Source organism: Schistocerca cancellata, chromosome 11, assembly GCF_023864275.1.
Source record: "Schistocerca cancellata isolate TAMUIC-IGC-003103 chromosome 11, iqSchCanc2.1, whole genome shotgun sequence".
Classification (NCBI taxonomy): Eukaryota; Metazoa; Arthropoda; class Insecta; order Orthoptera; family Acrididae; genus Schistocerca; species Schistocerca cancellata.
The window spans coordinates 82,863,145-82,887,791 of NC_064636.1; the positions used below are offsets into that span (position 1 = coordinate 82,863,145).

Consider the following 24,647-nt stretch of genomic DNA (forward strand, 5'->3'; position numbering starts at 1 on the left):
CGTACAGACGCGGCAGTCAACGGGCTGGGTGGCTCGAGGTCGGCCTGCTCAGTTTTGACTGCTGGCACAGTTGTTGCTCAGGGCCGGCCGCGCTCCGTGGCAGGTGTCTGGCGAGCTAAAGATAGCGGCCGCAGACGGCGGCCCTGGGATCGATGCCCGCGCGCGCCGTCACGCGATCGCGGCTCGAGGGTTCCCCCGAAACTTCGCGACGCGGCCGGTGCTGAACAGGTTAACAGCAGGGCCCGAACCTACGTGGCTGGACGTGTCTCGTGGCGCGATTTGGACCACTCGCGAGCATGGGAGACGGTACCGGGTGGAACGGGGTTGCACGGCCACAGTTCTACGAGGCTATAGGCACACGTGCTATTTTCGCAGCAGAAATCGAGCTGCAAGAAACGTGGCAGAACTGTTAACTCTAGTGAAACTTCTTGGCTGATTAAAACTGTGTGCCAGACCGAGACTCGAACTCGGGACCTTTGCCTTTCGCGGGCAAGTGCTCTACCAACTTAGCTACCCAAGCACGACTCACGCCCGGTACTCACAGCTTTACTTTTGCCAGTACCTCGTCTCCTACCTTCCAAACTTTACGGAAGCTCTCCTGCGAACCTTGCACAACTAACACTCCTGAAAGAAAGGATATTGCGGAGACAATGGCTTAGCCACAGCCTGGGGGATGTTTCCAGAATGAGATTTTCACTCTGCAGCGGAGTGTGCGCTGATATGAAAGGCAAAGGTCCCGAGTTCGAGTCTCGGTCGGGCACACAGTTTTAATCTGCCAGGAAGTTTCATATCAGCGCACACTCCGCTGCAGAGTGAAAATCTCATTCTGTTAACTCTAGTGTCTGACATTTAGTGAAGATCGCCTCTAGTGTTGCCGTGTCCAAAAACGGAAAATCCCGACTGGGTGTTGTATTTTGCCCTAAAAACTGAACCATCAGTTTTAAATGGAAATACTCAGCTGCGTATGTTCAGTCGTTTATTAATAATTAAACTGATATTTTGCAAGATCAAATTCAGTGTGTTTCAGCTAAAAGAGAACTATCAGTAGACAGCCTGTAAGTAGGCTGTTTAGGTTTTTATGTTGGTAACGCCACGTAGCGCTCTGCATGAAAACCACTGGCTGTGCTGTGTGCAGTCTGTGGCTGGTTGGACTCATTGTTGAAATATTCGCTATTGTAGAGTTGGGCAGTTGGATGTGAACAGCGCATAGAGTTGCGCAGTTGGAGGTGAGCCGCCAGCAGTGCTTTTTGCTTCACTTTGATACTTAGTAATTAACAGGTTTCAACACATAGTTGCTACTATAATTGGGTTTGAAACTTAGAAAAATTATGAATGACAGTGCTGATAAACCTCTTACGTTATTTGATTTACAAACAGTTGAGCAGAACTGTGGGGAGAGAGATGGCAGAGTTTTGAGAGCGCATGATCTGGACGTGTGTCCATCAGAGACTAGATGTCATGAACTGAGATATATATATATATATATATATAATGACTTTTGAACACTATTAAGGTAAATACATTGTTTCTTCTCCATCAAAATCTTTCATTTGCTAACTATGCCTATCAGTAGTTAGTGCCTTCAGTAGTTTGAATCTTTTATTTAGCTGGCAGTATTGGCGCTCGCTGTATTGCAGTAGTTCGAGTAACGAAGATTTTTGTGAGGTAAGTGATTCATGAAAGGTACAGGTTTTCGTTAGTCAGGGCCATTCCTTTGTAGGGATTTTTTAAAGTCAGACTGCGTTGCGCTAAAAATATTGTGTGTCAGTTTAGTGTTGATCAGGATAAGTAAAGAGAGAAAAGTCTAAGTACGTTCAGTTCTGCTCAACTGTTTGTAAATCAAATAACGTAAGAGGTTTATCAGCACTGTCATTCATAATTTTTCTAAGTTTCAAACCCAATTATAGTAGCAACTATGTGTTGAAACCTGTTAATTACTAAGTATCAAAGTGAAGCAAAATTTCTTCATTAAATTAAATAAACAATAGTCTTTTTTTCTGAGATCGAAAAGGAAGAAATATTCCGATACCATTTATCATTTCTATTACACTTATCAGGCAACGGCCTTGCCACAGTGCATACACCGGTTCCCGTCAGATCACCGTAGTTAAGCGCTGTCGGGCGTGGTCGGCGCTTGGATGGGTGACCATCCAGGCCGCCATGCGCTGTTGCCATATTTCGGGGTGCACTCAGCCTCGTGATGCCAGTTGAGGAGCTACTCGACCGAATAGTAGCGGCTCCGGTCGCAGAAAACCATCATAACGGCCGGGAGAGCGGTGTGCTGACCACACACCCCTCCTATCTGCATCCCCCACTGAGGATGACACGGCGTTCGGATGGTCCCGGTAGAAGACACATTGCTTTTTTTATTACACTTATGAAGGAAATAGCGAAATGCTTTGCAATTGTTAAATAAGTATGAGAAGTCTACATTTGTCATAATCTCCTTCTCTCCCCTCTCTTTGTCCATCTCCTTCTCCACCCTCTCTCTGTCTGTCTCCCACCACACATTCTCTTTGTGCATCTCCTCCTCCTCCTCCTGCCACTCACTGTCCATCTCCCCCTCTACCTTCTCTCTGTGCTTTTCTTCACCACACTCTCTTTGTCCATCTCCTCCACGTCACCCCTCGCACTGTCCATCTTCCTCTCTACCACCATTTTGTCCATTTGCTGCACCAACCTCTCTTTGAGCATCTCCTTCTCCACTCTCTCTTTGTCAGTTCCTCCACCTCACCCTTCACACTCCCACCTGCCTCCCTACCCCCTCTTTGTCTATTTCCTCTACCAACCTCTCGTTGACCATCTCCTCCTCCACACTCTCTTCATCCAACTCCTACACCTCCCTGTCTCTGCGCCTTCTTCTCTTCCATCATACCCCTCTCTACCTCCTCCTCTACCTCCTCTCTCTCTCACACACACTGAGCCTTGTATATTGTTATTGCAAATGAAATCTCGATTGGGACTAGAGGTCGCTTAAAATGAATGGGTAAATCGGTTGGGATCATTGGTGTTAGGGATATGAGACACTACTCCCTGGATCTGTGAGGACAGTAGCTTCAATGAGAGCATTTCGCATAGTTTGATCTGCAAATGGTAGGATTGCAAAATTTTGGACAGTTTACATTTCATAGTGTTATTCTAATCTGAAGATGAAAGGCCACAAATACAACATTCCCGTTTTTTGTAAAACCGACAGTGAGGAAGGAAACAAAACAGCACATAGCTGTGCACACATTATTGTTTAAAAAATATAGTCTATGTAAACGTAGGCTTTCGCGGCCATTGTCACAGTTAGTTAGCAATACACGCTGAGGAAGGCGCCTTGCAACAGTCGCCAAAATGTCGGAATTTTACGGATTACAATGCGGCCTCAAACCCAGAAGAATTTAATCAAATATAGCCTATGTCCGTCTGAATGTTTGTTAGAGCCGGCCGGAGTGGCCGTGCGGTTCTAGGCGCTACAGTCTGGAGCCGAGCCACCGCTACGGTCGCAGGTTCGATTCCTGCGTCGGGCATGGATGTGTGTGATGTCCTTAGGTTAGTTAGGTTTAATTAGTTCTAAGTTCTAGGCGACTGATGAACTCAGAAGTTAAGTCGCATAGTGCTCAGAGCCAATTGAACCATTTTGTTTATTACATTATTATGCAAAAAATTTTAAGTAAGTGAGTCAAGAACGTTTTGAGGCTTTTACTAAAAAATTTCTCCTTACCATAGTTTATAATTAAATTTATATAGAAGATAAATATGAAAAATATTTAACCTATATCCTACGCTTATTGGAGTACCATGTAAAACTTTTTAGTCAATTGGTGAGACATTTTCGAGATTTTTACTAACAACGTTTTCCTTTTATATACGGGGTGTTACAAAAAGGTACGGCCAAAATTTCAGGAAACATTCCTCACACACAAAGGAAGAAAATATGTTATGTGGACATGTGTCCAGAAACACTTGCCACGTTAGAGCTCATTTTATTACTTCTCTTCAAATCACATTCATCATGGAATGGAAACACACAGCGACAGAACATACCAGCGTGACTTCAAACACTTTGTTACACGGAATGTTCAAAATGTCCTCCGTTAGCGAGGATACGTGCATCCACCCTCCGTCGCACGGAATCCCTGATGCGCTGATGCAGCCCTGGAGAATGGCGTATTCTATCACAGCCGTCCACAATACGAGCACGAAGAGTCTCTACATTTGGTACCGGGGTTGCATAGACAAGAGCTTTCAAATGCTCCCATAAATGAAAGTCGAGAGGGTTGAGGTCAGGAGAGCGTGGAGGCCACGGAATTGGTCCGCCTCTACCAATCCATCGCTCACCGAATCTTTTGTTGAGAGGCGTACGAACACTTCGACTGAAATGTGCAGGAGCTCCATCGTGCACGAATCACATGTTGTGTCGTACTTGTAAAGGCACGTGTTCTAGCAGCACGAGTAGAGTATCCCGCATGAAATCGTGATAACGTGCTCCATTGAGCGTAGGTGGAAGAACGTTGGGCCCAATCGAGACATCACCAACAATGCTTGCCCAAACGTTCACAGAAAATCTGTGTTGATGAAGTGTTTACACAATTTCGTACGGATTCTCGTCAGCCCACACATGTCGACTGTGAAAATTTACAAGTCGATCACGTCGGAATGAAGCCTCATCCGTAAAGAGAACATTTGCACTGAAATGAGGATTGACACAGTGTCGAATGAACCATTCGCAGAAGTGTACCCGTGGAGGCCAATCAGCTGCTGATAGTGCCTGCACACGCTGTACACGGTACGGAAGCAACTGGTTCTCCCGTAGCACTCTCCATACGGTGACGTGGTCAACTTTACCTTGTACAGCAGCAACTTCTCTGACGCTGACATTAGGGTTATCGTCAACTGCACGAAGAATTGCCTCGTCCGTTGCAGGTGTCCTCGTCGTTCTAGGTCTTCCCCAGTCGCGAGTCACAGGCTGGAATGTTCCGTGCTCCCTAAGACGCCGATCAATTGCTTCGAACGTCTTCCTGTCGGGACACCTTCGTTCTGGAAATCTGTCTCGATACAAACGTACCGCGCCACGGCTATTGCCCCGTGCTAATCCGTACATCAAATGGGCATCTGCCAACTCCGCATTTGTAAACATTCCACTGACTGCAAAACCACGTCCGTGATGAACACTAACCTGTTGATGCTACGTACTGATGTGCTTGATGCTAGTACTGTGGAGCAATGAGTCGCATGTCAACACAAGCACCGAAGTCAACATTACCTTCCTTCAATTGGGCCAACTGGCGGTGAATCGAGGAAGTACAGTACATACTGACAAAGCTACAATGAGCTCTAACATGGAAATGAAGCGTTTCCGGACAGATGTCCACATAACATCTTTTCTTTATTTGTGTGTGAGGAGTGTTTCCTGAAAGTTTGGCCGTACCTTTTTGTAACACCCTGTGTACCCTATGTCCGTAATCAAGTAAATGAGCCAAGAACTTTTGGAGATATTTAGTAGCAATGTTGAGCAACGACTTGTTTTCATATCGTAGTATAGATTTTATTATTGTTACATACCATAAATATTAAAAGTGAGTGTTCTATGCCCGTGCGAATGTTTATTAGAGTGTCATGTAAAAATCGGAGATAAAAGCATGGGTGCTATATTAAATATTAATGAAAATATTTTTTTTTTTGGTAGCTGTATGTCCGATTACGCAAGTCTTGTAAACGGCTGGCCCTGACTAGTATTATTACGCAATCTGACTGCTTAGAATGACAACAAGAATGTAAGAAAATTTCTGTTTACACAATTAATTAATTAAGTCCCCAGCAACTATAAAACCTACGAAACAACAAACACAAGTGTAGCTGTTCTGTATGTGGTAGTATGACTCAACGCACATCTGGCACGGTTCTTCTTCAACAAGACAAGAATTTTTAAATACCAATTATACTGACGTGATAAAAGAAAATTAGAAATACTATAATTGCGCAAGAAAACCAAAATTACACTCTAATACAAGAACACACGCCAGATGCTTTGTTGACTGAACCTGTAATGACACGTCATTCAGGTCACTGAAAGAATAAAAGAATAAAAGAAAATACCTCCATATATATTGACGAAATGCACTCTGACCATTACAATATCTCCATTAGAACAACATCTGCTATCTCTCCCATCAAACCACTGCATAAAACATGGAACAACACTCTCCACTACCACGTCTCACTCTGACTTCACGACAAGCAGTGTCCACCACAACTTCTCGGTAAGAACTGCCTGCCGCTACGTCTCAATAAGCACAGCCAGTGGAGGCGGCGGAACAATACTCTCTGGCGCGATCTTTGGCACTATGGCTCAGTGTAGCCACCTTTCAACACATCAATTGAGAAAACAGGAAGAAGTTGTGTGCAACTATGAAAAAAATAAGCAAAATATACAAACTGAGTAGTCCATGTGAAAGACATGCAACATCAAGGAGAATGTGAGCTCAGGAGCGCCGTGGTCCCGTGGTTAGCGTGAGCAGCTGCGGAACGAGTGGTCCTTGGTTCAAGTCTTCCCTCGAGTGAAAAGTTTACTTCCTTTGGCTCAAATGGCTCTGAGCACTATGGGACTTAACATCTGTGGTCTTCCGTCCCCCAGAACTTAGAACTACTTAAACCTAACTAACCTAAGGACGTCACATACATCCATGCCCGACGCAGGATTCGAACCTGCGACCGTAGCGGTCACGCGGTTCCACACTGAAGCGCCTAGAACCGCGCGGCCACACTGGCCGACTTACTTTCTTTATTTTCGCAAAGTTATGATCTGTCCGTTCGTTCATTGACGTCTCTGTTCACTGCAATAAGTTTAGTGTCTGTTTTGCGACCGCACCGCAAAACCGTGCGATTAGTAGACGAAAGGACGTGCCTCTCCAATGGGAACCGAAAACATTTGATCGCAAGGTCATACGTCAACCGATTCCTCCACAGGAAAACACGTGTGATATATTCTATACGACACTGGTGACGGCATGTGCGTCACATGACAGGAATATGTTGTCGACCCACCTAACTTGTACACTTGGCGAATGGGTATAAAGATTCTTCTACCTTGCCCGATTTAGGTTTTCTTGTGGATGTGATAATCACTCCCAAAAAAGTGATGAAAACATAATAGTTTGTCACATAAACTGCAACAAATGAATGCAACAGTTTCACAGTCGCACAGTTTTCCCTGTGCTCTGTCAAAAGATATGTTTTTAGCGTTTTCAAATTTTTCCGTGTGTAGACCGTCAATTCCTGCATATGTCCAAGCAAATCTGAACATGTCCTGGAATTTTGGAGAGCAAAGTTGATTATGTGTGAGTGCCTGAACTTTGATAATTGTCTGAAAATAAAAAAATTAAACTATTCACTCGAGGGAAGACTTGAACCGAGGACCTCTCGTTCCGCAGCTGCTCAAGCTAACCACGAGACCACGGCGCTCCTAATCTCACACTATCCTTGATGTTGCCTATCTTCCTCATCGACTACTTAATTTGTAATTTTGCTTATTTTTTTCATAGTTCCACACAACTTCTTCCTGTTTTCTCGATTGATCTGTGTTCAGTTTTTCAAGGCCTATCCACTGTGCCAACCTATAACTAAATCTGAGGGGGGTGCGATGGGGAAGTTCCCTTGTAAGCAGTGTTTATTCCGTACACTTTCACTGCAGCTTTATGGGTCAGTATTGCCCCACGTGTTCCAACATTTCTACGGAATATAAATTGATCTTCGCCGAGGCCAGCTTCCTCCAGTTTTTCCATTCGTCTGTTATGAATTCGTGTTAGTATTTTGCAGCTGTGGCTTATTAAACTGATAGTTCGGTAATTTTCACATCTGTCAACACCTGCTTTCTTTGGCATTGGAATTATTATATTCTTCTTGAAGTCTGAGGGTATTTCGCCTGTCTCATACATCTTGCTCACCAGATGGTAGAGTTTTGTCAGGACTGGCTCTCCCAAGGCTGTCAGTAGTTCTAATTGAATGTTGTCTACTCCCGGAGCCTTGTTTCGACTCAGGTCTTTCAGTGCTCTGTCAAACTCTTCACGCAGTATCATATCTCCCATTTCATCTTCATCTACATCCTCTTCCATTTCCATAATACTGTCCTCAAGTAAATCACCCTTGTACAGACCCTCTATATACTCGTTCCACCTTTCTGCTTTCCCTTCTTTGCTTAGAACTGGATTTACATCTGAGCTCTTGATATTCGTACAAGTGGTTCTCTTTCCTGCAACGGTCTCTTTAATTTTCCTGTAGGCTGTATCTATCGTACCCTTAGTGATATATAGCTCCACATCCCCTACATTTGTCCTGTAGCCATCCCTGCTTAGCCCTATTGCACTTTCTGTCGATCTCATTTTTGAGACGTTTGTATTCCTCTTTCCCTCCTCCATTTTTATATTTTCTCCATTCATCAATTAAATTCAATATTTCTTCTGTTGCCCAAGGATTTCTACTAGCCCTCGTCTTTTTACCTACTTGATCCTCTGCTGCCTTCACTACTTCATCGCTCAAAGCTACTCATTCTTCTACTGTATTTCTTTCCCCCATTCCTGTCAACTGTTCCCTTATGTTCTCCCTGAAACTCTGTACAACCTCTGGTTTAGTTTATCCAGGTGCCATCTCCTTAAATTCCCACCTTTTTGCAGTTTCTTCAGTTTTAATCTACAGTTCAGAACCATTAGATTGTGGTCAGAGTCCACATCTGCCCCTGGAAATGTCTTATAGTTTAAAAACTGGTTCCTAAATCTCTGTCTTACCATTATATAATCCATCTGATAGCATCTAGTATCTCCAGACTTCTTCCATGTATACAACCTTCTTTCATGATTCTTGAACCAAGTGTTAGGCATGATTAAGTTGTGCTCTGTGCAAAATTCTACCAGGCGGCTTCCTCTTTCGTGTCTTACCCCCAATCCATATTCACCTACTACGTTTCTTTCTCTTCCTTTTCCTACTATCGAATTCCAGTCACTCATGACTACTAAATCTTCGTCATCCTTCACTATCTGAATAATTTCTTTTATCTCACATACATTTCATCAATTTCTTCGTCATCTGCAGAACTAATTGGCATATAAACTTCTACTACTGTAGTAGACGTGGGGCTTCGTGTCTATCTTGGCCACAATAATGCGTTCACTACGCTGTTTGTAGTAGCTTACCCGCACTCCTGTTTTTTATTGATTATTGAACCTACTCGTGGGATACCCCTATTTGATTTTGTATTTATAACCCTGTATTCACCTGACCAGAAGTCTTCCCTCCTGCCACCGAACTTCACTAATTCCCACTATATCTAACTTAAACCTGTCCATTTCCCTTTATAAATTTTCTAACCTACCTGCCCGATTAAGCGATCTGACATTCCACGCTCTGATCCGTAGAACGCCAGTTTTCTTTCTCCTGATAACCTTTTTCACCATACTCAGCAGAATTCTCGTGATTGAGGATACGACGTCAGTTATAGAGCTGGACGATATTCAGGAGGAGAATACTGCAAGAGGAGTCCTCAAAGCAAGTAATTTGCGAAACATTCTACGTAAATATTTATTTTCAAGTGTAGGCAGAAGTATGCACTTTCCGAAATACGTTCTCTCTCTTTCGTCCAAATCATAAAAGAAGCGCTAGAAATTCCCAGGAAACATTCACGCCAAGCTTTTCTGGTAGCATCTTGGTCCTTGAATATGTCGAGGGTTTTATCACACAAAAGAGGCATTTCTTGAATCAATGAAATTAATATTTCATTGTCAGTGTCTAGATTACTCATGTTTTCAATAGAAAAAATTAACAACTGTCTACACTTTCGAAGGTGTAGTTGGTATCCTAAGAAACAAGCTATCGACGGTAGAAGACACGCTCTGTGTGTAAACGTGCTCTGGGTAATGTGCTCAGAAGATCTTTACGTTGCAGGCGTTTCCTGACTTAATGGGGTATTTGTTTTTTTTTTTTATGGTGCCAGCCATGGTGGTCTATCACCAAAAAGTGTTTTATTTGTAGAAATATAAACATAACTGGAATATTATTTTCGATTATTCCCTTTTGAGAGAGCGATTGGAACTTGAGTAGTCATCATTTCTTCTTCTTTCTTCGTTCTTCCCAAATTCTCTTCATACTTTCAGTGTGTTCTCTCTTGCGTTCTTCCGACTATCTTCTTCCCGTTCTGTTCTCCGTATGTTCTTGTTTAAGTGTACGTTTCTGTATGATGTTTATAAACTGTTCTCTGTTGTTTATGTTGTGTGATCCCCAGTTCTTTAAAGTCTTCTCTGCTTCAGTGATCCACTTTGTGTTGTTTTTGCTCTTGTTTACTATCTCAAAGTTTTGTCTTCTGAGCCTGCTTTTATTCATCCTGCTGATATGGCTATCAAATTTCATCCTTCTCTTTCTAATGGTATCTGTTATTGTTTCTATGTCTGTAAATCTCTCTAGTTGGCCTCTTCATCCAAATTCCTTCGCGAAACACTGGTCCATATATTTTCCTTAGAATTTTTCTTTCCTGCTTTTCAATCTCTCTGATCTTAGTATGACCATGAATAACTGTAGTTTCTGGTAGGACTACTGTGTTGTAATGCCTTAGTTTCGCACTGACAGAAACAGATTTCTTATTATAGTGATTACAAGTGAGCTTATATGCTTTTTGTTATCCGGAGATTTTATCTTTATTGGCTATTCATTCCTGATGGTTGGATTATCTCTCCCAGATATCTGAAGTGGGTAATTTGTGCCACTTTCCCATATTGAGTAGTAATAAGGAGATTATCTAGAGGTTTGTTTTCCACGTACTGTGTTTTCTCCTACGAGATTTGTAGTCCAGTTTTCTGTGAGATTTCGTGTAGTTTTTCCGGTGCAAGTTAGGCTTCCTCTCTATTGTTTGTTAGAATGGCAACATTGTCTGCGAAAGCCAAACACTTCACCCTAATTCTCTGCTGTTTTTTAATCCCAAGCTGAATTCTTTTTATTTCCTTTTCGCATGTCCTCACAATTTTTTCCAGAACCATGTTAAACAGAAGGGGGGACATTCCATCTCTCTGGCGAACACCAGTAAGCTTCTGATGTTTCTCCCATGAATTTAGCTTTGGAGGTTGTATCTGTTAATGCCTGTTGAATAACTGACCTTCTTTTCTTTTTTTCACTAAGAAAGCTATCAATTTTACAATTATGTGTGTTGTCGACATCATGCCGTTCCAAATGCCCTGATATCTTCAATATCTACCAGTACATGCTTCCTACACTTGAAACAAAACATTTACATAGAATGTTTCTCAAATTGTTTGCTCTGAGGACTCCTCTTCACTTCCTGAATATTTCTCAGATTGTTTGCTCTGTGGGCTCCTCTTACAATATTCACTTCCTGAATATGCTCCAGCCCTGTAACTGGCACAATAAATACGGTTACCTTTAAACTTGCCCCTAAAACTATTGATTATCCCACAATTACCCCAGTATTATTACCACAATTTCTGCAGGCTGAACACAATTCCTAATTTTGGTAACTTTGGGGTGAATAGTATCTTACTGCCCATGGAGTGTGTAACAGGAGTCACTGACGTTCTCATGTAACTGAAGAATTTCGTGTCATCCTGTCTCGACTCATCAAACAATGTCACTGCCCAAGTAGTGGCGTATGTAACCAGTGCCTCCCCTCTTTGTTCATCAATTGGACTAACCCAAGATGGTAAAGTTTTCCTCTCCATTTCATTCGTCGACGCAAAAGCAATAAATCTAGAATTTCCTCTCTGGTGGTTAAACCACCGTGGCCGCCATTGGCCGCCGGCAGTCGCACAGCTATCATTGACAGCAGTTTTGCTGCTCTTCTTTTCCGCTTAATGGGCAAGCTCTATTTACTTCAGTACCTTACTGTTGGCAGGACGGCAAGGGTGAAATGATCGCTGTGGAAAAGTCCTCCGTGTGCGCAAACCAACCTTACTGTACAAAGCTCTAGTCCAAAGGCGAGCGCAGCGCCTCGTTACGGCAGGCAGGGGCTCACAAGCAGGCGTACCAGCTGGCGGCACCTCGTCCGGGGGTTCCCCTTTCTCAGGGGGAGCGCGCCGCGGCAGAGGCCGCGCAGGCGCACGGCGCCCGCCTTTTGTCCCGGGGGTTCCCCTCGCTATAAGGCAAGAGCGCTGCGCAGGGAACATTGCCGCAGCAGGGTAAGGCACCGCCTCGGGGACGTCTTTTGCAACTGTACCCTACCAAATTACAGTCCAGCGCGGAGACATTCTTCGTTTCCCTGCAGGTCCTTTGATAACTGAAGAAAGGCGCGGGCAGGCTTTGGTAATTCGCGGGCCCGATTGGCGTATTTACTTAAGCTCGCCGGCAGTCGCCTCACGTGACGCAACAGCAGTGCTGCAAACTAAGGCTAGGCGCAAATTGAGACGCGTACAGCGCGTGTGACGTGACACGACACTACAGCGCGACCCGCACGTGCTGCACGTGCCGCGCGGGTGCAGCGCATGTTGCGACGCGTACACCACACTTCGCACGCGCCGACTGCCGACGCTCTGCGCTGACAGAACCGAAGCGGGCGCAACCTGTTATCTTTCTGAAACGATTTTACGGAAACTATTCACTGAAAATATATGATCTTTGCCTTACTTGTAGCGTTACATGTCAGCTTCGCGGCAAAGTGCCCATCACCTCGCTAATGACCGTTCTTATTGTGATGTACACATTTCAGTAAGACACTACGCGAAACTCTAAAAGTTTGCAACTAAAATTAGGGGTCGCTATGATTTTGCGTTTGGTGCGTATTACACCATATGTTGCCGCGTATGAAATTTAGCTAACGTGCTGAATTTTTGTTCAGACTTGGGAGGAGGTCTCTATCTGCCTTCAATCTCGAGAAAATGATCCCATGTAGCGGGCTCACTTCCGATCTCACGCGCGCGAGAATGAAATACATCTCTCATATCTCCTAAACCGCTCGAGACATCGAAACGAAAGTTTGGCGAATGATAGGACACAAGGAGGAGAGTGTTTTGCCAGTTCTTAAACACACGGAACTTTCTTATCTATGGCGATATATCAGTACTTATACTTCCCTTTTTATTTATTTCACTCCAGTGACTCTAATTTTTTAACAGTTATCGACAGCTAGCGAAACAACAGCTTCCTAGTATGAAAATAAATACGAAATTTCTTCTTTCACGTTACTGCAAACCGACACTATTACATCCATATCGGAGTAATCACAGTGAGAGTTCTGTACTTCAGATCTTGGACGCTTTTTACCACAAGCACAAAGGGATCATACCCGTGGAGATTATCCCTTTCTAAATTTTTGTAACAGATGAAACGTCCCCTTAGAACAATTTATACACGACTGTGCTTAACCTGACACACTATATTATTTAGCGCAACGCAATCTGACTATCAAAGATCCCTGCAAAAGAATGGCCCTGACTAACATTAACCTATACCTTTCACAAATCACTTACCTCACAAAAATCTCCGTTACTCGAACTACTGCAATACGGCGAGCGCCACTACTGCCAGCTAAATAAAAGATTCAAACTACGGAAGTCACTAACTACTGATAGGGATAGTTAGCAAATGAAAGATATTAATAGAGAACAAACAATGTATTTACCTTAATATTCATAATTGACATCCAGTCCTACAAATTATCAAAACTCCGCCATCTCTCTCCCCACATCCACCACTGCTGGCGGCTCACCTCCAACTGCGTAACGCTACGCGCTGTTCACATCCAGCTGCCGCTCTACAATGGCAGACAACAATGCAAACTAGCCACAGACTGCACACAGCACAGCCAGTGATTTTCATACAGAGCGCTACGTAACTTTGGCAATAAGAAAATATAAACAGCCTACTTACACAGATCGTAGAGATACGCTAGCTTACTAGGCAGCGAGACGATAACCTTGCTTTACTTTCCTGCCTTGATTCTTAATCACATGATTTTGTAATATTCCTTGCTTCTTTATTCACTACCTTCTGTCCCTTCTTGCGACCTGAAAACATCACGGAGGCATACGGTGCAATTCCAGCGGCCAGTGGCTCATCAGTTACTGAAGTATACATTTTTCTCGACAGAAGAAAAAGAAAACAAAACTATGCAGATATAAATAACAGAAAAGTATAACGTGCTAACGAAGGACGCTGGAGCGTTTAAATGGCGAAAAACGAAACACTACCCAAAGGCAATAAAATTCAGTATACACTAATGCAAAATTTATCGTATGGGCAATATTACCACTGCTCATATGCGCCGTTCCGATGTGAGCACATGGCCGGGCTACTTTTCCGCTCCCCGCCTCAAATTTCCCAAGGTGCTAGCGAGGCAAGCGCGGCGCGAGAAACTGTGCCGCAACCACAACGCCGCGCGACCTGGCGCAGACGCGTGTCGCGTCCCAGTCGCGTCGCGTCGCAATTTCCGCCGCGGTTCCATTTCAACCTGTGGTGTTACAAAAACGCGCGCTGCGCTGCGTCGCGCCACACGCGCTATACGCGTCTCAATTTGCGCCTAGCCCAAGGTGACCATATTTGTGGGAGTCGACCTGGTACTCATTTTGTAACTGCCCACAGCTCGGAATGCAAGAGTGCTCTGTAACTCTTAACATTATTCAAGCGTACAACGAAATGAACAGTAGGCACCAAATTATAATACAACTAATATGATCTAAAACACAGGACACATTCATAGTACCTATATAATTGTAATACAGGACATTTCAAAAAGACTGACCTGATTTCAAAACTCCATACTACACACATGGGATGGATTTGCTAAAACAAAATCGTTACGTTTGAGCTGTGCTATTACAAATGCTCTATGACCAACCGGCCGCAGCAGAAGCACAAACATCTGTGTTGTTGCTGTTGTGGTCTTCAGATCCAGAGACTGGTTTGATGCAGCTCTCCATGCTACTCTATCCCGTGCAAGCCCCTTGATCTCCCAGTACCTACTGCAACCTACATCCTTCATAATCTGCTTAGTGTATTCATCTCTTGGTCTCCCTCTACGATTTTTACCCTCCACCCTTCCCTCCAATACTAAATTGGTGATCCTTTGATGCCTGAGAACATGTCCTACCAACCGATCACTTCTTCTAATCAAGTTGTGCCACAAACTCCTCTTCTCCCCAATCCTATTCAATACGTCCACATTAGTTATGTGATCTACCCATCCAATCTTCAGCATTCTTCTGTAGCACCACATTTCCAAAGCTTCTATTCTCGTTTTGTCCAAACTATTTATCGTCCATGTTTCACTTCCGTACATGGCTACACTCCATACAAATACTTTCAGAAATGACTTCCTGACACTTAAATCTATACTATATGTTAACAAATTTCTCTTCTTCAGAAAGGCTTTCCTTGCCATTGCCAGTCTACATTTTATATCCTCTCTACTTCGACCATCATCAGTTATTTTGCTCTTCAGATACCAAAACTCCTCTAGTACTTTACATCTATACAATAGCGAAATGCGTCGTAAACTTTGCACAGTGTGTCTGTTTTTACGGAAGTTATGGCGGCTGTTATTCTGTTCCTCACTTCTTCCACGTCGTGAGGTAAAAGGGAGATGAACACACTGTCCTTCACAGGCACAACGACAGGGGATCTCAAGTTTATTCCGCATTTCTAAATTTCCGGAAAGCTTTTGACACCGTTCCTCACAAGCGACTTCTAATCAAGCTGCGGGCCTGTGGGGTATCGTCTCAGTTGTGCGACTGGATTCGTGATTTCCTGTCGGGAAGGTCGCAGTTCGTAGTAATAGACGGCAAATCATCGAGTAAAACTGAAGTGATATCAGGTGTTCCCCAGGGAAGCGTCCTGGGACCTCTGCTGTTCCTGATCTATATAAATGACCTGGGTGACAATCTGAGCAGTTCTCTTAGGTTGTTCGCAGATAATGCTGTAATTTACCGTCTAGTAAGGTCATCCGAAGACCAGTATCAGTTGCAAAGCGATTTAGAAAAGATTGGTATATGGTGTGGCAGCTGTCAGTTGACGCTAAATAACGAAAAGTGTGAGGTGATCCACACGAGTTCCAAAAGAAATCCGTTGGAATTCGATTACTCGATAAATAGTACAATTCTCAAGGCTGTCAATTCAACCAAGTACCTGGGTGTTAAATTTACGAAGAAATTAAGTTGGAAAGACCACATAGATAATATTGTGGGGAAGGCGAGCCAAAGGTTGCGTTTCATTGGCAGGACACTTAGAAGATGCAACAAGTCCACTAAAGAGACAGCTTACACTACACTCGTTCGTCCTCTGTTAGAATATTGCTGCGCGGTGTGGGATCCTTAGCGGGTGGGATTGACGGAGGACATCGAACGGGTGCAAAAAAGGGCAGCTCGTTTTGTATTATCACGTAATAGGGGAGAGAGTGTGGCAGATATGATACGCGAGTTGGGATGGAAGTCATTAAAGCAAAGACGTTTTTCGTCGCGGCGAGATCTATTTACGAAATTTCAGTCACCAGCTTTCTCTTCCGAATGCGAAAATATTTTGTTGAGCCCAACCTACATAGGTAGGAATGATCATCAAAATAAAATAACAGAAATCGGAGCTCGAACAGAAAGATTTAGGTGTTCGTTTTTCCCGCGCGCTGTCCGGGAGTGGAATGGCAGAGAGATAGTATGATTGTGGTTCGATGAACCCTCTGCCAAGCACTTAAATGTGAATTGCAGAGTAATCATGTAGATGTAGATGTAGAAGAAATCGCATGGCGTTATGAAAAAGTGTACGGTCTCTTCCTTTTTGAGGAAAACAGCGCCTGGAAGATGCAGGAAGCTCTGCCTCAACACTGGATAGGGCGCACGGGATCCCAAGACACCGCCCTGAGTCCTTGGCCTCCAAGGTCGCCAAACATGACCCAATGCGATTTTTTTCTTGTGGGGATATGTGAAGGAAAGTGTGTCCATCTCCCCTTTACCTCGCGACACAGAAGAAGTGGAGAACGGAATAACAGCCGCCATGTTGTTGTGGTCTTCAGTCCTGAGACTGGTTTGATGCAGCTCTCCATGCTACTCTATCCTGTGCAAGCTTCTTCATCTCCCAGTACCTACTGCAGCCTACATCCTTCTGAATCTGCTTAGTGTATTCATCTCTTGGTCTCCCCCTACGATTTTTACCCCCCACGCTGCCCTCCAATACTAAATTGGTGATCTCTTGATGCCTCAGAACATGTCCTACCAACCGATCCCTTCTTCTGGTCAAGTTGTGCCACAAACTTCTCTTCTCCCCAATCCTATTCAATACCTCCTCATTAGTTATGTGATCTACCCATCTAATCTTCAGCATTCTTCTGTAGCACCACATTTCGAAAGCTTCTATTCTCTTCTTGTCCAAACTATTTACCGTCCATGTTTCACTTCCATACATGGCTACACTCCATACAAATACTTTCAGAAATGACTTCCTGGCACTTAAATCTATACTCGATGTTAACAAATTTCTCTTCTTCAGAAACGCTTTCCTTGCCATTGCCAGTCTACATTTTATATCCTCTCTACTTCGACCATCATCAGTTATTTTGCTCCCCAAATAGCAAAACTCCTTTACTACTTCAAGTGTCTCATTTCCTAATCTAATACCCTCATCATCACCCGACTTAATTCGACTACATTCCATTATCCTCCGCCATAACCTCTGTAAAAGGAGGGAAAAAAAAAGTTCAAATGTGTGTGAAATCTTATGGGACTTAGCTGCTAAGGTCATCAGTCCCTAAGCTTACACACTACTTAACCTAAATTATCCTAAGGACAAACACACACACACCCATGCCCGAGTGAGGACTCGAACCTCCGCCGGGACCAGCCGCACAGTCCATGACTGCAGCGCCTCAGACCGCTTTTCTTTAATCTAATTTTGTTCGTTATAGTTCGTTGCGATTGTTCGTGGCGGAAGTCCCCAGACGCTCTGTGAAGTTCGTTATTCATCGAGTCACTCAGGTTTTTTATTACAGAGGGCAGCTAACCCACTGACCGAACACGCTGAACTACCGTGCCGGCACCGCTCGGCCAATCCCGCGCAGCGAAAAAACAGACACATTGCGTTAAGTTTATGATTAATTTAACTGTCGTCTAGACTTTGTTCATGCAGCTGCTGGTGGACACACAAAGTAATTGTAACGGTATAACTTAAACTACAAGATCTTGCGAATGTTTTGCAATTCACCCCATGTTTGTAGTATGCTTTTACCACTAAGTATGGAGTTTTGAAATCGGGTCATTCTTTTTGAAAGAGTTTGTACATTTAAATGTTAAAAATTAGTAATCAGGAGAGAACACTGCCTTAGGTAACGACATAAAGCTTTTAACACTCACCTCAGTTATTCGTGCTCCCATATACAGGGTGTTTCAAAAATGACCGGTATATTTGAAACGGCAATAAAAACTAAACGAGCAGCGATAGAAATACACCGTTTGTTGCAATATGCTTGGGACAACAGTACATTTTCAGGCGGACAAACTTTCGAAATTACAGTAGTTACAATTTTCAACAACAGATGGCGCTGCAAGTGATGTGAAAGATATAGAAGATAACGAAGTCTGTGGGTGCGCCATTCTGTACGTCGTCTTTCTGCTGTAAGCGTGTGCTGTTCACAACGTGCAAGTGTGCTGTAGACAACACGGTTTATTCCTTAGAACAGAGGATTTTTCTGGTGTTGGAATTCCACCGCCTAGAACACAGTGTTGTTGCAACAAGACGAAGTTTTCAACGGAGGTTTAATGCACCAAAGTCCCGAAAAGCGATACAATAAAGGATCTGTTTGAAAAATTTCAACGGACTGGGAACGTGACGGACGAACTTGCTGGAAAGGTAGGGCGACCGCGTACGGCAACCACAGAGGGCAACGCGCAGCTAGTGCAGCAGGTGATCCGACAGCGGCCTCGGGTTTCCGTTCGCCGTGTTGCAGCTGCGGTCCAAATGACGCCAACGTCCACGTATCATCTCGTGCGCCAGAGTTTACACCTCTATCCGTACAAAATTCAAATGCGGCAACCCCCCAGCGCCGCTACCATTGCTGCACGAGAGACATTCGCTAACGATATAGTGCACAGGATTGATGACGGCGATATGCATGTGGGCAGCATTTGGTTTACTGACGAAGCTTATTTTTACCTGGACGGCTTCGTCAATAAACAGAACTGGCGCATATGGGGAACCGAAAAGCCCCATGTTGCAGTCCCATCGTCCCTGCATCCTCAAAAAGTACTGGTCTGGGCCGCCATTTCTTCCAAAGGAATCATTGGCCCATTTTTCAGATCCGAAACGATTACTGCATCACGCTATCTGGACATTCTCCGTGAATTTGTGGCGGTACAAACTGCCTTAGACGACACTGCGAACACCTCGTGGTTTATGCAAGATGGTGCCCGGCCACATCGCACGGCCGACGTCTTTAATTTCCTGAATGAATATTTCGATGATCGTGTGATTGCTTTGGGCTATCCGAAACATACAGGAGGCGGCGTGGATTGGCCTCCCTATTCGCCAGACATGAACCCCTGCGACTTCTTTCTGTGGGGACACTTGAAAGACCAGGTGTTCCGCCAGAATCCAGAAATAATGGAACAGCTGAAGCAGTACATCTCATCTGCATGTGAAGCCATTCCGCCAGACACGTTGTCAAAGGTTTCGGGTAATTTCATTCAGAGACTACGCCATATTATTGCTACGCATGGTGGATATGTGGAAAATATCGTACTATAGAGTTTCCCAGACCGCAGCGCCATCTGTTGTTGAAAATTGTAACTACTGTAATTTCGAAAGTTTGTCTGCCTGAAAATGTACTGTTGTCCCAAGCATATTGCAACAAACGGTGTATTTCTATCGCTGCTCGTTTAGTTTTTATTGCCGTTTCAAATATACCGGTCATTTTTGAAACACCCTGTATCTGCAATAAATGAATTTCTTTCAGCAGATGTTTGCTTTCCTTTACGAATTCGTTGAATTCCGTTCGGACACTGTGGAGTTGTTTATAGTCCAAACTACGTATATAAAGAACCTGTTAGCTGTGCAATACGTCCTACAACACGCACTCGCCCAACGAAATACGCATGAAAGCATTAGCGTTGCCACTAAAGAAATTCAGCTCAGTAATTCCAACTTCAGCGCAAGTATTACTGAAGAGCTCGAACGCGTCATCAAGTAGGCCATGCGAACGCATTTCATAATACGGAATCCAATGTTATGTTAAATTAGGGATACGATACGGAAATGAATTTGAATGAATTTGAGAAAGATTGTACGTAAATATTTTGTATCAAGTGAAGGAAGTCTTTTCTCGCAGATGTTGAAGATATGAGGGCATTTGGAACGACGTGATGTCCACAACACTTATAATTGTCAAATCGGGACAAGTACTACAATATGCCGGCCGCGGTGGTGTAGCAGTTCTAGGCGCTCGGTCCGGAACCGCGGGACTCCTACGGTCGCAGGTTCGAATCCTGCCTCGGGCATGGATGTGTGTGATGTCCTTAGGTTAGTTAGGTTTAAGTAGTTCTAAGTTCTAGGGGACTGATGACCACAGACGTTAAGTCCCATAGTGCTCAGAGCCATTTGAACCATTTTTGAAGTACTACAATACAGAAACTTTTATATTCTGTTATTGTATCACTAGAAGTAGCTTTCAAGCATAATAAAACTTCTTAAAAATCGTGACAGTGTTACTAATTTTCCACTTATTTCTAGAAATAAAATATTAAGTGATTTTTATCCATGTTGGATGCTGTTGGATTCCGTGACTGTTCACGCTACCAGTAGCAGAAATTTTTCTACACCCTATCAAACATTAATTAGTGGTTGACTACCTACCATGGCTGTCACGATAAAAAAAACTCATTAAATCAAGAAAAGCCTGCAAATCTTGTGCCACTACATAATGTACACACTACCTCTTCGAGAATCTCTGTATTTATTTCCTTCTAGTTCATACAGGCTATGTGAAGAAGTATGTACGTCCCAAAATAAGTTCTCACTGTTTCGGCCAAATCATAAAATTGGCGCTAGAAATTCCCATGCAACTTTCACGCCAAGCGTTCCCGATTGCGTCTTGGTCCTTGTACCACAAGACAGGCTTTTCATGAATTAATCAAAGTAAAATTTCATTGTCTGTGTCTAGATTACTTACGTTTTCAATAGAAAAAAGGTAACAAATGTGCACAGTAAAGGAGGTACCACTGACACTCAACAAAACAAGCTCTCTATTATGTCTCCATGCTCGTCGTCAAATATGGGTGGCTAGGAAATCTTCGCGCTCTGTTCGCTAGACAAACACTCAAACAAATCGTATTAATGAGTTGTGTTACAAAATGAAGAGACACAATAATTAACTTTGCAATTACACAGATGTGTCGCAAGCAAAGGGCGACACAGAAAATAAGCAATCTTCGTTGTAAAAGTATTTGTTTTACAACGGTAGAAATATAAAAAGCTATAATGGTGAAACCTCACATGATCGAGAAAGTAATTTGATTTCTAAAAGCCAGATATTTAGGCATCTCTGCAGAACCCAATGGGAACAAGGGGACTGAACTCCAAAAATCGGATCTGTTCCGGCCAAATCATAACGACTGCTCACTTTACCCAAACGCATGTCAAAACTATGACGTTTTTTTCCACTCCAAATTAACCTGCCTGTTGCAACCTCTCATAGTAACGGCTTATGAAATTAGCGATTTTCCGTTTTTTATTCGCATTATTTTCTGTAATAAGCGTAGAAATCGAAAACAGATTGAAAAATTTTGACCCTCTGAGTTACAACATATATACAAGTGTTGGAACTTTAATAGTGGCAACTGTTTATTTACAGCTCGTACAAAATAGATACGTGTTTCATAGTTTTACTGACCTTCAAAGTAATCACCAGCACTGTGGATAACTCTCTGAGTTGGTCGTAGGTAGAGTTCCAAAAATGAACAGCATAGAGACAGAAGTGATGACACTTTCTGCAGGACCTGAACATCATTTTGCGGGAGAATGCCCAAGCACGTACAGTGCAAGCTGTTACTGATTTGTTTGACTGATGGGGCTGCTAAGTGCTGTACCACCTACTGCACTCCCCTGACTTAAGCCCTCGTGAGTTCAGCTCGATTTCTGAACTGAAGGAAACACTTCACGGCATTCGCTTCAGAACTGCTTCAAATTCGTCGGGCAATAGACCGCGCCGCTCGAACTGTCAACACAGCTGGCACTGCTAAGAGTATCCTACGACTTCCACATCGCTGGCAACGGGTTATACACAATGCTGGTGACTACTTTGAAGGTTAGTAAAACTTTGAAACACGTTTCTATTTTCTACGAGCTGTAAATACATAGTTGCCACTATTAAAGTTCCAAACCTCGTAGAATCAAAATATTAAATTAAACAGGCAAATAAAAGAAAACTTAGTCCGTCCACCCTTTGCTAATTTTCTCAGAAAGGTATAAGTGATTGAATGCTAGAAAATATCGCCAGCGTTCTCCGATTGATTCTGATATTTCGAAATCATGTTGGAATCGGAGGACATACCACTGTTTGGGCATTACGAATAGTCAGTGCTAAAGGGTGAAGACATGTTGAAGCGCTCTGTTTTTCGTGTTAATTTGCCCGTTTTTAAGGGCTACAAGTTCAAATGGCTATGCGCACTATGGGACTTAACTTCTGAGGTCATCAGTCCCCTAGAACTTAGAACTACTTAAACCTAACTAACCTAAGGACATCACACACATCCATAACCGATGGAGGATTCGAACCTGCGACCGTAGCGGTCTCGCGGTTCCAAACTGTAACGCCTAGAACCGCTCGGCCAATCCGGCCGGCGGGCTACAAGTAGATGAAGGCATTTGTGTAGATATAGGCAGCTAGTTTCTATCTTCATTTTATAGAGCGGATGAATTATACGAGGGTAATCCCAAAAGTAAGGTCTCCTATTTTTTTATAAGCACAGAACTCTGTTTGTGTGGCAGTTGGCCACACTGTTATGACAGGTGCTCCACGCGCTGTATGTAAACATGCGCATGACGCGCTGAGGCGCTGTCCTGGCTTGTAGAGATGGGTCGAACACGTTCATTCCCGTGAACTACTTCATTCATTTCACTCTTTGCCGTGAAGCGTTCAAACGAAGTAGTTCATTCATGAAGTACGGAGGCCTGGCGAAGTTGCCCAGTTCGCCGCTCAGCCGCGGCTACGCTCGCTTCGCCTCGCTCATACACTCCTGGAAATGGAAAAAAGAACACATTGACACCGGTGTGTCAGACCCATCATACTTGCTCCGGACACTGCGAGAGGGCTGTACAAGCAATGATCACACGCACGGCACAGCGGACACACCAGGAACCGCGGTGTTGGCCGTCGAATGGCGCTAGCTGCGCAGCATTTGTGCACCGCCGCCGTCAGTGTCAGCCAGTTTGCCGTGGCATACGGAGCTCCATCGCAGTCTTTAACACTGGTAGCATGCCGCGACAGCGTGGACGTGAACCGTATGTGCAGTTGACGGACTTTGAACGAGGGCGTATAGTGGGCATCCGGGAGGCCGGGTGGACGTACCGCCGAATTGCTCAACACGTGGGGCGTGAGGTCTCCACAGTACATCGATGTTGTCGCCAGTGGTCGGCGGAAGGTGCACGTGCCCGTCGACCTGGGACCGGACCGCAGCGACGCACGGATGCACGCCAAGACCGTAGGATCCAACGCAGTGCCGTAGGGGACCGCACCGCCACTTCCCAGCAAATTAGGGACACTGTTGCTCCTGGGGTATCGGCGAGGACCATTCGCAATCGTCTCCATGAAGCTGGGCTACGGTCCCGCACACCGTTAGGCCGTCTTCCGCTCAGGCCCCAACATCGTGCAGCCCGCCTCCAGTGGTGTCGCGACAGGCGTGAATGGAGGGACGAATGGAGACGTGTCGTCTTCAACGATGAGAGTCGCTTCTGCCTTGGTGCCAATGATGGTCGTATGCGTGTTTGGCGCCGTGCAGGTGAGCGCCACAATCAGGACTGCGTACGACCGAGGCACACAGGGCCAACACCCGGCATCATGGTGTGGGGAGCGATCTCCTACACTGGCCGTACACCACTGGTGATCGTCGAGGGGACACTGAATAGTGCACGGTACATCCAAACCGTCATCGAACCCATCGTTCTACCATTCCTAGACCGGCAAGGGAACTTGCTGTTCCAACAGGACAATGCACGTCCGCATGTATCCCGTGCCACCCAACGTGCTCTAGAAGGTGTAAGTCAACTACCCTGGCCAGCAAGATCTCCGGATCTGTCCCCCATTGAGCATGTTTGGGACTGGATGAAGCGTCGTCTCACGCGGTCTGCACGTCCAGCACGAACGCTGGTCCAACTGAGGCGCCAGGTGGAAATGGCATGGCAAGCCGTTCCACAGGACTACATCCAGCATCTCTACGATCGTCTCCATGGGAGAATAGCAGCCTGCATTGCTGCGAAAGGTGGATATACACTGTACTAGTGCCGACATTGTGCATGCTCTGTTGCCTGTGTCTATGTGCCTGTGGTTCTGTCAGTGTGATCATGTGATGTATCTGACCCAAGGAATGTGTCAATAAAGTTTCCCCTTCCTGCGACAATGAATTCACGGTGTTCTTATTTCAATTTCCAGGAGTGTACAATAAAGCTTCGTAATACTCCATAATTTTACCAACAGATGGCCG

General features: G+C 44.4%; 1 protein-coding gene and 1 pseudogene across 1 annotated transcript in view; both read left to right on the plus strand.

Moving 5' to 3' along the window:
- Positions 1–24,647, plus strand: part of LOC126108235 (uncharacterized) — an 839,799-nt gene that overhangs the window by 168,106 nt on the left and 647,046 nt on the right. The window lies entirely within an intron of this gene.
- On the plus strand, positions 2,057–2,174 carry LOC126109008 (5S ribosomal RNA; annotated as a pseudogene).